Source organism: Juglans regia, chromosome 7 (assembly GCF_001411555.2).
Source record: "Juglans regia cultivar Chandler chromosome 7, Walnut 2.0, whole genome shotgun sequence".
NCBI classification, from domain to species: domain Eukaryota; kingdom Viridiplantae; phylum Streptophyta; class Magnoliopsida; order Fagales; family Juglandaceae; genus Juglans; species Juglans regia.
Genome location: NC_049907.1, coordinates 16501484 through 16514362, shown reverse-complemented (window position 1 = coordinate 16514362; position 12879 = coordinate 16501484).

The following is a 12879-nucleotide window of genomic DNA, read 5'->3' as shown; positions in this document are numbered from 1 at the left end:
ATCGTATAATTTCTTGGGAACAAGGCGCCTTCATTCCGGGAAGAAGTATTTTTGAAAATATTAGTATTACTCAAGAAATGGTCCATACTATTAACAAGAAGACTCATGGTGGTAATATCATGATTAAGCTGGATATGGCCAAGGCCTATGATCGAGTGGATTGGTCTTTTCTTATAGAGGTTCTTCGCTGTTTTGGATTCTCCTCCATCTTCTGTGATCTCATCAGCACTTGTATTTCAACTCCTTGGTTTTCTATTATGATGAATGGTACTACTAAAGGCTTTTTTCAAGGAGGTCGTGGCTTACGGCAGGGCGATCCCCTATCTCCCTACTTATTTATTATTCTCCAAGAAATTCTATCTCGTCTCATTAAGAAAAGTGTGGAGACTAGGAAATTTGGTCAATTCTCTCAAGCCCGAGGTACGCCTATTATCTCTCATCTCATGTATGCTGATGATGTGATGCTTTTTTCTAATGGTAGTTCCAAAGCCATCAAGGAAATTTTGGATGTGCTTAATAAATATGCTAGTTGGTCGGGCCAATGCATTAATCATTCTAAATCTGCCATTTATTGTTCTAATAAAATCACTTCTTCTCGTAAGAGTCTTTTATTAAGAATGACTGGATTTTCAGAAGGATCTTTCCCTTTCAACTATCTTGGTGTGCCTATTATTTTGGGCCGTCTTAAACAGATGTATTTGGAAGATATGGTGGCTAAAGTCCAAAAGAAAATCTCTGGCTGGAAAATGAAAATTCTTTCAGCTGGTGGTAGACTTATTTTATTGAGACATGTTCTCTCCAGCATGGCTCTTCATCTTTTTGCTATTCTTCAGGTTCCGCAAGCCACTATCAATACTCTTCATCGTATGATGAGTACCTTTTTCTGGGGCGAGTTTAATGGTAAAAGAAAAAAAAATGGGTGGTCTGGAATTCTATCTGTCGTCCCGTGGATGAAGGTGGCTTGGCTTTGAGAAATCTTGATGATATGCAACAAGCCCTTCATACCCGTTTTGCTTGGAATCTCATTCAAGGTAATTCTTTATGGGCTAATTTTTTTAAAGGTAAATATGTAGGTACCAAACCTTGGTCCCTTATTGACCCTAATAAAGGTACTAGATTCTGGCGAATGATTGCTAAATCTCTTCCTTTGGTTTTGGATAGCACTAAATGGTGTTTAAAAGACGGAAATATTTTATTCTGGTATGATAAATGGCGGGAAAGAGGTCCTTTAGCTAATGAGATGCCTATTGTGGGTAACTCTCTCTTGAAAGTTAAAGATTGTAAATTATCTAATAACTGGGATGTGGACTTTATTCTCCAGTTAGTGGGTCCGGCAAATCTGGACGGTATTTTAGAGGACATTTGTAAAGCTAAACCTGGTTTGGATGTGTTGATATGGACTAAAAATGATAATGGTTTGTTTTCCACCAAGTCGGCTTGGGATTGTGTTCGTATTAGAGGTGGCTCTCTGGAAGGGCATTCTTGGATGTGGCATAAAAGTCTTCCTTTGAAGATGTCTATCAATATGTGGAAAGCCTGGTATATGGCTTTGAGTGTTGATCATCACCTTCGGTGCATTGGTATTCCTATTACTTCTCGTTGTGACTGCTGTGCTAACGGTCATTATGAAGACCAAAATCATGTTTTGTTTGCAGGTGATATAGCTAGCAATGTTTGGCATCATTTTGGGGCTAATCTTGGTATAGTCAATGGTCGTAATTGGAAAGATACGGTGCAAACTTGGTTTCGTCGTGCGAAATTAGCATCTCAAATGGGCATTATAGTGGGAATTCTCCCGGTGGTTATTACTTAGCGTCTCTGGCGAAGGCGTTGTCTGGCGCGTATGGAGGGTCAATTTGAAACGGCCGCTGACATCATTCATTCTGTCCGAAGGTGGATTAGTACTATTTGCCGTGATATACATACTAGCTCTCACATCTCTGGTTTTGATTTGCATGTACTTGAGAGTTTGCAGGTTCAACCTAGTTTCTCTCCTGCTCGAAGTTACAAGATTATTAAATGGCAAAGGCCTTCGGAGGGTTGGGTTAAATTGAATACAGATGGCAGTAGTTTGGGCAATCCAGGAGCTTCTGGCATAGGTGGGATTATTCGAAACGATCATGGTAAATTAATTCATGCTTTCTTTGCTTTTACTGGCACAGGTTCTAATAACCAAGCTGAGCTTCTAGCTCTCCTACATGGACTCCAGGTTTGTAGGTCTTTAGCTCTCAATCATGTTGAAATTGAACTTGATTCTATGACTGTTATTTCTTGGTGGCGTAGTAAAAGATGTGGGGTTTGGTATTTGGAGGACTTCTGGGAAGAAGTTCTTGATATCATGAATTCTATGACTTGCTCTATTTACCATATTTTTCGAGAGGGAAATAAAGTTGCAGATTGGTAGCCAAAAATGGAGCTTCTAGTAACGATTCAGCTTTCTCCCATTTGATGGAGACTCCCCGCATGTTGCGTGGCCTTATTCGCATGGACTATTCCGGGACTCCTTCGCTTCGTATTTCTTAGTTTTGGTTTGTTTTTTCTTGTGGTTTTGTCGTTTTCTTGTTGAATTATTTTTTATGGTTGTTGGTTGTTTTTTGGTATGCTGGGTTTTTTGGATGTACCCCAGATGCTTGTTTTTTGTAACCACGGTTTTCCTCCGCCACAAGTGAGGGCTATTAATAAAATTGGGGAGGGGTCACTCTTGGATAGGTGACTCTAACTCTTTAATAAAAAAATAATAATAATAATCTCGGTACGAAACTCAAAATATAAAAAATATCTATCATATATACAAATTCATTAATTAATTTTATGTAATTAATTTTAAAATATTTTAATGATTTCTTTTATGTTAATTAAGATTTTTAGTTAAATAAATATTATCAACCACATATATATTAATCAACCAAATAAAGCAAATTATCAAAATGCAATATATATTGTTCATAACTATAATAAAAGAAAATATAAATAAAAGATAAAATCTACTGTGATGCGAGGTCTCTACACACATCCTCGACTGCAGCTAATTGTATCTCTACTTGTGTCAGTCGAGTACTAAGTGTGACCTGAGTTGCATTATTGGCATTAATCGCTGTACGTAACTCATTAACCTCTGTACGTAACCCAGAGACGGTAGTCATAATCTCTGTACGCAATTCAGACATGGCAGTATGCACTGCATCAATCACTGCTGATGTGTGTATGCCGATCTCAGCACGCAATATGTCAGCCATCTCCTCGCGAATATATGTGCGTGATGCCTCAGCCGGTGTAGATGTCTCACCAGCCGATACTCCACTATCTCCCGGCTGTGCATCTCTCTAAATCTCAGCCTTGTCAGGAACAGCCCATGAAAACGAAATCTAGAGTGTCCTGTGCTCCGTGATAGGGTGGTGCTGTTGATCGGTGCCATCTGAAATCGGGAACACTCTGCAGGTTCGGACACAATCTCGGCATGTAGCAAAAATCGAGTGATGAGGATCCCAAACGGCAGTATATCTGTCGTAATGAACCGTGTCTCTGATCGGATCCTCTCAAATATATAACCAACAAGGTCGATCGGGATGCCACGAGCAACCCGTATAAAAAATCTTGCTCGATCCATGCCGACCTCGGTCTTGTGCTACCGTGGGTCAATATTGTTGGCAATGATCAAATTCATGATCTTGAAGAAAGAAGATAAATCTGCCTGCCTAATACTCTTCGTCCCATCATACACTGGAGCATCTGGACCAACAATCAAGTGTCTGACCTCATGATCAGCAAGTGTATCGATCTCATCTGTGTAATCTGGTCCCTCGTTCTGAGACATAGCTACATCACCTGAATGATCAGACTCTCTAGGCGGCAAGTTTGGATAGGCATCAAGAAGCCTAGGAATACCCAAATATGCAGCGAGTCCGTCAGCTAAAAATATAACAGGAGCTCCTCGAACACAGATCCTATATGCCCCTCCATAGTCTGGCTGGCAGCACCGAGCTCTTTATAGAACTCAGAAACGATCTCAATGAAGGAAACGAGCTCCATTCCTTCTTCTCGTTGATCTAAGATTGGTGTCCAACCACGATCATTGAATAATGATGGGAGGGAATGACCCTCCAATATAAGAGCTACAAAATCAGACAGTTTTACCTGTCGCTCAAGTAAAACGGTCTGCTTTCAAACTGTTTGGATGGAAGGTTCTCCTGATCTACCACGTTTACGGCCCCGATAAGACATTATTATGATCCTGAAATTTTAAAAATAAAATATACATTCAAGATTAGTGATAAAATCTAATTACGACTAAAAGATTTACAAAATTATATACTAATAGTAATTTAATAAATTAATTGATAGAACTTATAATCAATTAAACGATGAAAACAATTTAATAAGCTAATAAAATGTAAATGGATTGAATTTAATAATTAGTGTTCGAACGTCTAAATATATGGTCGAACGGACAATTAGTAATGTTCGAACATTTTAAACCTGTTCGAACGTACAGGTTTACTCGTTCGAACGGACATGTTAAATAGTTCGAACGGAAAACAGATCTAACTCGGCCATGGCTGAGTCAACTCAGCGGCCATGAAAACACCCAAAAAATACTCGATTCCGTGGTTTCTTCGACTAAAAACAAAGTACTCTTCATTTCTAAACATCCTACGATAGATTTATGATGTTCTACGGTAATTATTGATGAAAAAATCTAATTTTTTTTGAAGAAACAAATAAAACCATAAAATTATAAAATAAACGGTAAAATGAATTTGAAAATACAAACCTTTACTTGGGAGGAAAAGTAATTGACGTATGTGCTGATCACGGCGGTAGATGGCGGTGAATGTAGTGCGTTCAAACGTTTTCTCGGTTTTTCAAATGGTGGGGACGGCGGCGTAAGAGAAATCGCTGCCCGCGATAACTTATATGTGCATAACCGTTCGAACGTTAAATATTAACGTTCGAACGTTAATATTTCACGTTCGAACGGAAGTTTTGTAAGTTTATTAAAAATTATATTAAATGTATACTATATTTATATTCCTATAAATTATTATAATATATATACTATTATAGTAGATTATATATACTGTAATATATATGTAATATTATAATATATTATAATATATATTATGATAGTAGAATACTTTAAATGAAAACATAATAACTTATATGTATTGTTTTATAGTATAATAGTAATATATCATAATACTTTACTATCAAAGTGTTATATATGAGATTGTAATATATATATAGTACCATATGATAGCATATAGTACTATATGGTATGAGTTTATACTTAACTAATATATGTCATACTATATATTCCATTATACTTTACCTACTAAAGTTATATATGATACTATACATCATATATATATAGAGTATAGCTTACTAATATACTATCATCTTATAAATTTCTCTATACTTTATTATGTGACCTTAGTATATTTGAGGCTATATATATGTGAGTATATATTACTAATACATATGATCTTAATAATACATATGATAGTATAGGTCACTATATATATAATAATATATATTACTATATATACTATATATTTAGTATAGATTACTATATATATGATAGTATATATAACTAATACATATGATCTTATAGTACTTTTCATTTAATGATGAAAAAAATTATATTTAAACATAAAGGATATGTGTTCAAACGGTACTCGTAAACCGTTCGAACACATACGTTGCGTTTGAACGTATAAAAAAGCATTCGAACGGATTATTGCAATGGCGGCAAAACATCCCACTAATTAAAGACTGCTGGATTACCGTTCGAACGTAATTTGTTATAGTTCGAACGGATTATTGCAGTGGTGGGAAAATATCCCGCCAATTAAACTATAGTATCATCTAATATGTCTACATATATTAATGTTGTTCTTTTATTCAAAGGTATAATGAAAAAAAAATATAAATAAACATTTACAATACCGTTTGAACAGTTAGAAATTAAAGTTCGAACGGTTAATTTTCGAGCGGGAATAAATCAATAACGTTCGAACATACTTCTATACGTTCGAACGTGAAAATTAGGAGGGAATTTTCTCCCGCTTAATATTTTCAAGTTCGAACAGTTAGTAAATAACCGTTCGAACATGAAATGTTCTTCAAAAACACGACAGAACCTCACAATTCTGTTTCTCTCCTCCTGCGCTCCTCCGTGTGGTCGCCTGAAGATTACCCCTTCGCATATCAGAGGTATTCTTTCTCAAACTAGCCCTTAAGCTCAAAAAAAACTTTCATCTCACTCCATTATTCTCGGATTAATACTTGTAGGATAGTTTGTGATTATTCTCGGATTAGATCGGATTATTCTCGGATATTTCCTTTTCATCTTCAAAAATTCAGGTATTTCTTTTAAAATAGAAATGTATGGTTTGAACTTAATATTTTGCAATGTTAGAAAGTTGTATGCTTTGAGATTGTTGTTTGTGTTTGTTAGAGTTTGTAATTAATGGAGTTTTCGGCGTTGTTGAAGACGACTGGAATCTGGATGAATACGTTCGAACGGTTAGGATTACCGTTCGAACGTATTCATTTTGTTCGAACATAGGTTCTCATCGTTCGAACGGGTAATGACATTACATCAATAACGTATACAGAATACAAATAGTTTGGGATAGTTATAAATTATACGTACTACTACCATTTAATATTGGTTAATTCTAAATAAATAAAATTAATATTCAAATTAAAATACTACTAAATCTTTAAATTAAAATAGAAATAGTTAAGATTTAATAATACTTAAATACTTAATTATAAATTAATAAAATTAATATTCAAATTAAAATACTACTAAATCTTTAAATTAAAATAGAAATAGTTAAGATTTAATAATACTTAAATACTTAAAGATAAATTAATAAAATTAATATTCAAATTAAAATACTACTAAATCTTTAAATTAAAATAGAAATAGTTAAGATGTAATAATACTTAAATACTTAATTATAAATTAATAAAATTAATATTCAAATTAAAATACTATCAAATCTTTAAATTAAAATAGAAATAGTTAAGATTTAATAATACTTAAATACTTAAAGATAAATTAATAAAATTAATATTCAAATTAAAATACTACTAAATCTTTAAATTAAAATAGAAATAGTTAAGATTTAATAATACTTAAATACTTAATTATAAATTAATAAAATTAATATTCAAATTAAAATACTACTAAATCTTTAAATTAAAATATAAATAGTTAAGATTTAATAATACTTAAATACTTAATTATAAATTAATAAAATTAATATTCAAATTAAAATACTACTAAATCTTTAAATTAAAATACTTAATTATAAACAGGTAAAACTAATATTTAAATTAAAATCTAGAATAAATCTTGAAATAATACCTACTAATTATGTTTTTGTTGTATTGTTGTATAAATAATATGTTGTTATTGTTTGACATATATTAGCATATTTTGTATTGTTTGTTCATCAAAATAAACCTTAGACCCGTTCGAGAGTTATCAATCCGGATGAATGCTTGATTGATAACTCTTGAATTGTCCAGAGTGGACAGTTTGGGATTGTAAGATCATTCTCGCAAACTATAGAACTATATCTGTTGTCGTCCAACATTATGATTTTGGTAGATTCATCCATTGTTCTCTGGATATGCAGTTTCGGTGATGGTGCAACGACTTGTTAATCGTCAGTGCACACAACCAAACGAGCATATTTGGAGAACTATGGGGAGATGCTGCCGAAATTTTGTTGGACGTGACAGATAATAGATCATAGGTTGGCGACTATGATCTTACAATCCCGAACGGGATAGGACCAACTACCCGGTGAAAGGTGGCATACTCATTGATTGGTACATGATACATGGTTGTTTGCTGATGCACACGTGATTGTTTGTAATGAATATAGTGGCATGGATAAGAGTTGGATGAGAGTTAGCGATCGATTGGGTCAGAATTACAATGTATATGCTGAAGGTGTTAAGAAATTCTTGGAGTTTGCATTGGGTACATGTGATAGTGATGGGCGTATCAGATGCCCATGCAGAGAATGCAGGAATTTGCGTTCTCATAAGATAGACTTGGTGAGAGAGCATCTGTTTGTCAAAGGTATTGATAAGGGTTATACTGATTGGGTCTTACATGGCGAACCATATCCAACTTCATTTGAGGCTCCACATGAAGAAGAAGAGATCGATGAAAATGTACAACCAGAGATTGTTGGAGATGATTACGATGAGGATATGGAGGAAATGTTAGGTGACATCGGTGCGGGAATATTTATGGATGAAGGTGACACGGACACATCAAGCTCAAATGATGGGGGCCATAACACTTTTGCACCCTTGTGGAATGATTCACAGCGTGAGCTATATCCAGGATGCAGAAGACACAGTAAGTTGTCATTTACCGTAAGATTGCTTCACATAAAATCAATGTGTCGATTATCTATTAAGGCAGTCAATATGTTACTTGAGCTGTTTAAAGAGGCACTGCCGACAGACAATACTTTACCTCGTAACTTCTATGAAGCAAAAAAGTTGAAACGAGGACTCGGATTTGATTACAACGTAATACATGCATGTAATAATGACTGCATATTATTTTGGCGAGAGAATGAGCAGTTGAACGAGTGTCCTATATGCCACGAGTCAAGATGGACATCAGATAAGGCAAATGTTCCGCAAAATGTCGTACGCCACTTTCCATTGATACCTAGATTACAACGATTATTTATGTTACGCGCAACGGCTGTAGACATGACATGGCACTCATCAAACAGAGTAAGGAACGATAATATTTTGTCACATCCTGTTGACTCCCAGGTGTGGAAGGAATTTGATCAGGAACACCCATGGTTAGCTGAAGAACCGCGTAATGTAAGACTTGGGTTGGCAACAGATGGATTTAATCCTTTTGGGAACATGAGTACTAGTCATAGTACTTGGCCAGTTGTACTTATGCCGTATAATCTACCACCGTGGAAGTGTATGAAAGATCCATATTTCATGATGAGTTTACTCCTCCCAGATCCGAGGTCACCGGGAAATGATATAGACATACACTTACAGCCATTGATTGCAGAATTGAAAGATTTGTGGGAGAATGGGGTTGTCACATTTGATTTGTCAACAAGCAAGTCGTTCAAGATGCATGCTGCGGTGCTGTGGACAATAAACTCAAGGAAGGATTTGAAGCAGTTGGGAATAAGACAGGAAATGCAGTTGCAAGAAAATGGTTCGTCTATCTACATGCCGATTGGGTGGTATACAAATGCATGCGAATAATCCAAATGATATATCGGATGAACTGTATGCATTGGCGAGTGGCCCATTGAGACGCGCTGCTCGATATTCTGCGTGTATTTCTCGGGGAAGTAGGTATCACACACTGGATCGAGATTGTTATAGGAAAACCCAAAATAGTGGTGTCCTAGTCGAAGGAAGTCATGATAGAGAAAATATTGATTTCTATGGGGTTATTGTCGATATAATTGGAATGAAATATTTGGGAGAGCTTGCGGTGTATCTGTTTAAATGTGATTGGTGGTATTTAAGCAATCCTCGTACTGGAGTCCGTGATGATGAATATTTTTTGAGTGTTAATACATCAAAAAAATGGTATGAATATGATCTTTTTATTTTGGCTTCTCAAGCATCTCAAGTATTCTACTTAGATGACCCGAAGTTAGGAAATCAATGGCGAGTAGTACAAAAATATTCTCCAAGAAATATATATAATGTTATCCCTCAGGCGGAAGGACAAGATGAAGAAGAAGATGACTCCTCTACTCAAGAAGCATACCAAGAGAGTCAACCCGCCTTAAATTTGTTTGTGAATTTGAGCCAGTATAAGATGATTCCATTAAATAGAGAAGATATTGAGGCTGAAATTGTTGATGCGACAGTTGAGAAAAATGTTGAATCATCTGAAGTATCTACAGATGATGAGAGCGAATTGTCAAATGAAACTGATACAGATTCTGATTGACTAATTATGTGTTAACATTGCACTTGATGACAAATATTTTACTTATTGAATGTATTAGTAGTTTGAAATTATGCCGCCAAAGAGGAAGGAAGTTCACAACCCATCTCCACCTGTTCCTAACTCTCCTTCAGACTCACCATTAGAGATTGACTCTACAGAACAAGAGAAAAATCTAATACTCATAAAAGTTATTAATTAAGGTCCTATAATAGACATATAAATAAAATTGATTACAATGTTATATTTTATAGAATCTACAGTACAATCTCGTCAAGGTCGAGACACCACTAGAGGGGTGACGTTGGAAAAATATCGGAAGGTGGGTAAGATCAAGGTTAATATTCCTGACGAACATACCGGGGGCGAAGGACAACCAGCAGCTTGGCTTGCATCGCATGTGGGTGCTCTTACACGAACTTACGCACCTTTGGCAACGACTTCATGGAAGAAAGTCCCCCAAGATGTTAAAGAGCTTATCAAGAAGCATTGTTTGGTAATATTTAAAACATTGATTTAGTAGAATAAATTTCTATATTTTACTTAAATTTAGAATATTATAAATGATAATGTGTTTGTGACTATTTTTTTAAGGATGATTTCGAATTAAATTTTGGTCGGAGAAAGGAGCGTACGACTGTGGAAGAGCTTATGGGTAATGAATTCTGCAAATATAAGGCGATGTGTCATGAGCATTATAATAAGTTTGAGAAGAAGGAAGATGCACGCCAACATCCTTTCCATGATGTCCGACCTTCTGAGTGGGAAAAATTTTGTGACATGTTTGAGGATCCATCATATCAGGTATAATGAAATTTAATTATTTTACTTGTCCTATTTGTCATTTTGCTTCATAATATTTTCAATTTCATTGCAGGAGCGAAGTTCTATAAACAAAACAAATAGATCAAAATTGAAGATTAATCATCATGCAGGCTCAAGATCTTTCCATCACCTTTCTAAGAAATTGGTATTGCTATTTTTTTTATTGGATATAGTTAATTATTTGGATGAATCATAATGACTTTATATCTTAACACATTTATTGTAGCAAGATTCAGATACTAATTATGATCTGACAAAATTATATGTTGCATCGCACACTGATCGTAATGGAGAGTGGACTCATCCTGATGCCCGTGAAAATTATGTAAGTATTATAACCTATTTTAATTAAATATATTAGAATATTTATGACGATATTAATTCTTTATCTTATATATGTCTAGGATAAAATGGTTGCCCTACGTGCTGAATCTGCATCAGATCAAAATTTCTCAACAAGTGATATTGATATTTTTACACAAGTCCTAGGTCAACGTTCAGGATATTTGAGGGTTTGGGTCGTTGTGTAAAGCCTGGTCCCTCTTCCTCTTCTTCTAGGAATGCATCTATGACTTTTATAGCGCTAGAGAATGCGAATTCCAGAATCGAAGAATTGACTGCAATGCAGCATGAGTTAGAGGCTCAATTGGCAAAACAAGTAGATATGGAGATGCGCCTCAAACAACATGAAGAACAACAAGAAGAGTTCAGAAGACAGATGCAACTCCAAATGCAGCAGTTTATGCAACAGTACAGGCCTCCAAGCAACTGATGGCTTTTTAAGTACAGATTTTGGGATTATCTATTTATGTATGAACAATGCCCGTCTCGACTGTTATTTATTTAGTTTGCGCTTATTATAACACTTTTGTGAGTGTTAAACAGTTTCTAATGTATTTTTTCAAATAGTATGAATGTCTATTTGGTTTTCTATTATTGATTTAAATTAAAGAGATTTCGTTCGAACGAACATAAAACGTTCGAACTCTATGTAATGACAATAGCGTTCGAACGTGAATATAATGTTCGAACGAAATTTATGTTCGTAGAGTTCGAACGATCACACAACGTTCGAACGTAAATAATTTCAGTCGTGTTCGAACATAGCCTATACCGTTTGAACCCATATACCGTTCGACCTGACCATTTAACGTTTAACACAAAGACAATTCATAACTTTCGAACGAATTCACGTTTGTTCGAACATATTTTGAAATCGTTCAAACACGTCACTACTGTTCGAACTTAAAATTTTTTCCGTTCGAACTATTTTCTGGGACAAATTTTAACCGTGACAAAAAAAAAAACTCCGTTCAAATGTGTTCGAACGGTTTCCTTCAATTTCGTCCCAAAAGAAATTTTTTGGGATGAAATGGTGATTTTCGTCCCAAAATACCTTTTGGCACAGTGATATTGGAACGACTTTGGGACGAATTTTTTTTATTCCAAAAAATTTTTTGGGACGAAAATTTTCATCCCAAAAGACTCTTTATGTTGTAGTGCACACTCATCATGTATGCATGTCACACTCATCATGTTCACCTCTTATAGGTTTTTTTTTTTTTCTTTTAAATATTTTTTGAAAATATTAATTAGTATTAATTAGTAATTCCAATATATAATATAATGCTTTTTAAAGTTAAGCCTTGGTTTTGAAATTTTCCCCTATTGTATATGGTATATTTCTGTGCTAATAGTGAAAGATATTCTAATGGGTTTATATTTTTTTCAAAATCATTTTTAGATTTTAATTCTATTTCTCTGGTTTTCTCGGTCCGACTTTCCTTTCAAACAAATAATGTGATCATGATTTTCGTTATTTACGATTGGGAAAGATATTCTACTTCATTTCTTTTCCTTTTTAGTGTATATATATACATATATCTTATGCATCGGATACACGTGGATGATAATAATTGGCCTCATCGGACAGAGTAGTACGATCGAGCCACCCTTCTACAAGAATGCTATGTTTGGCAAGTGAGAGTACATCAAGTACTCTCACTATTATTTTTTATTTTATTATTACTTTTTACTTATTTTTTTATTATTCATTACTTTTCACCTACTTT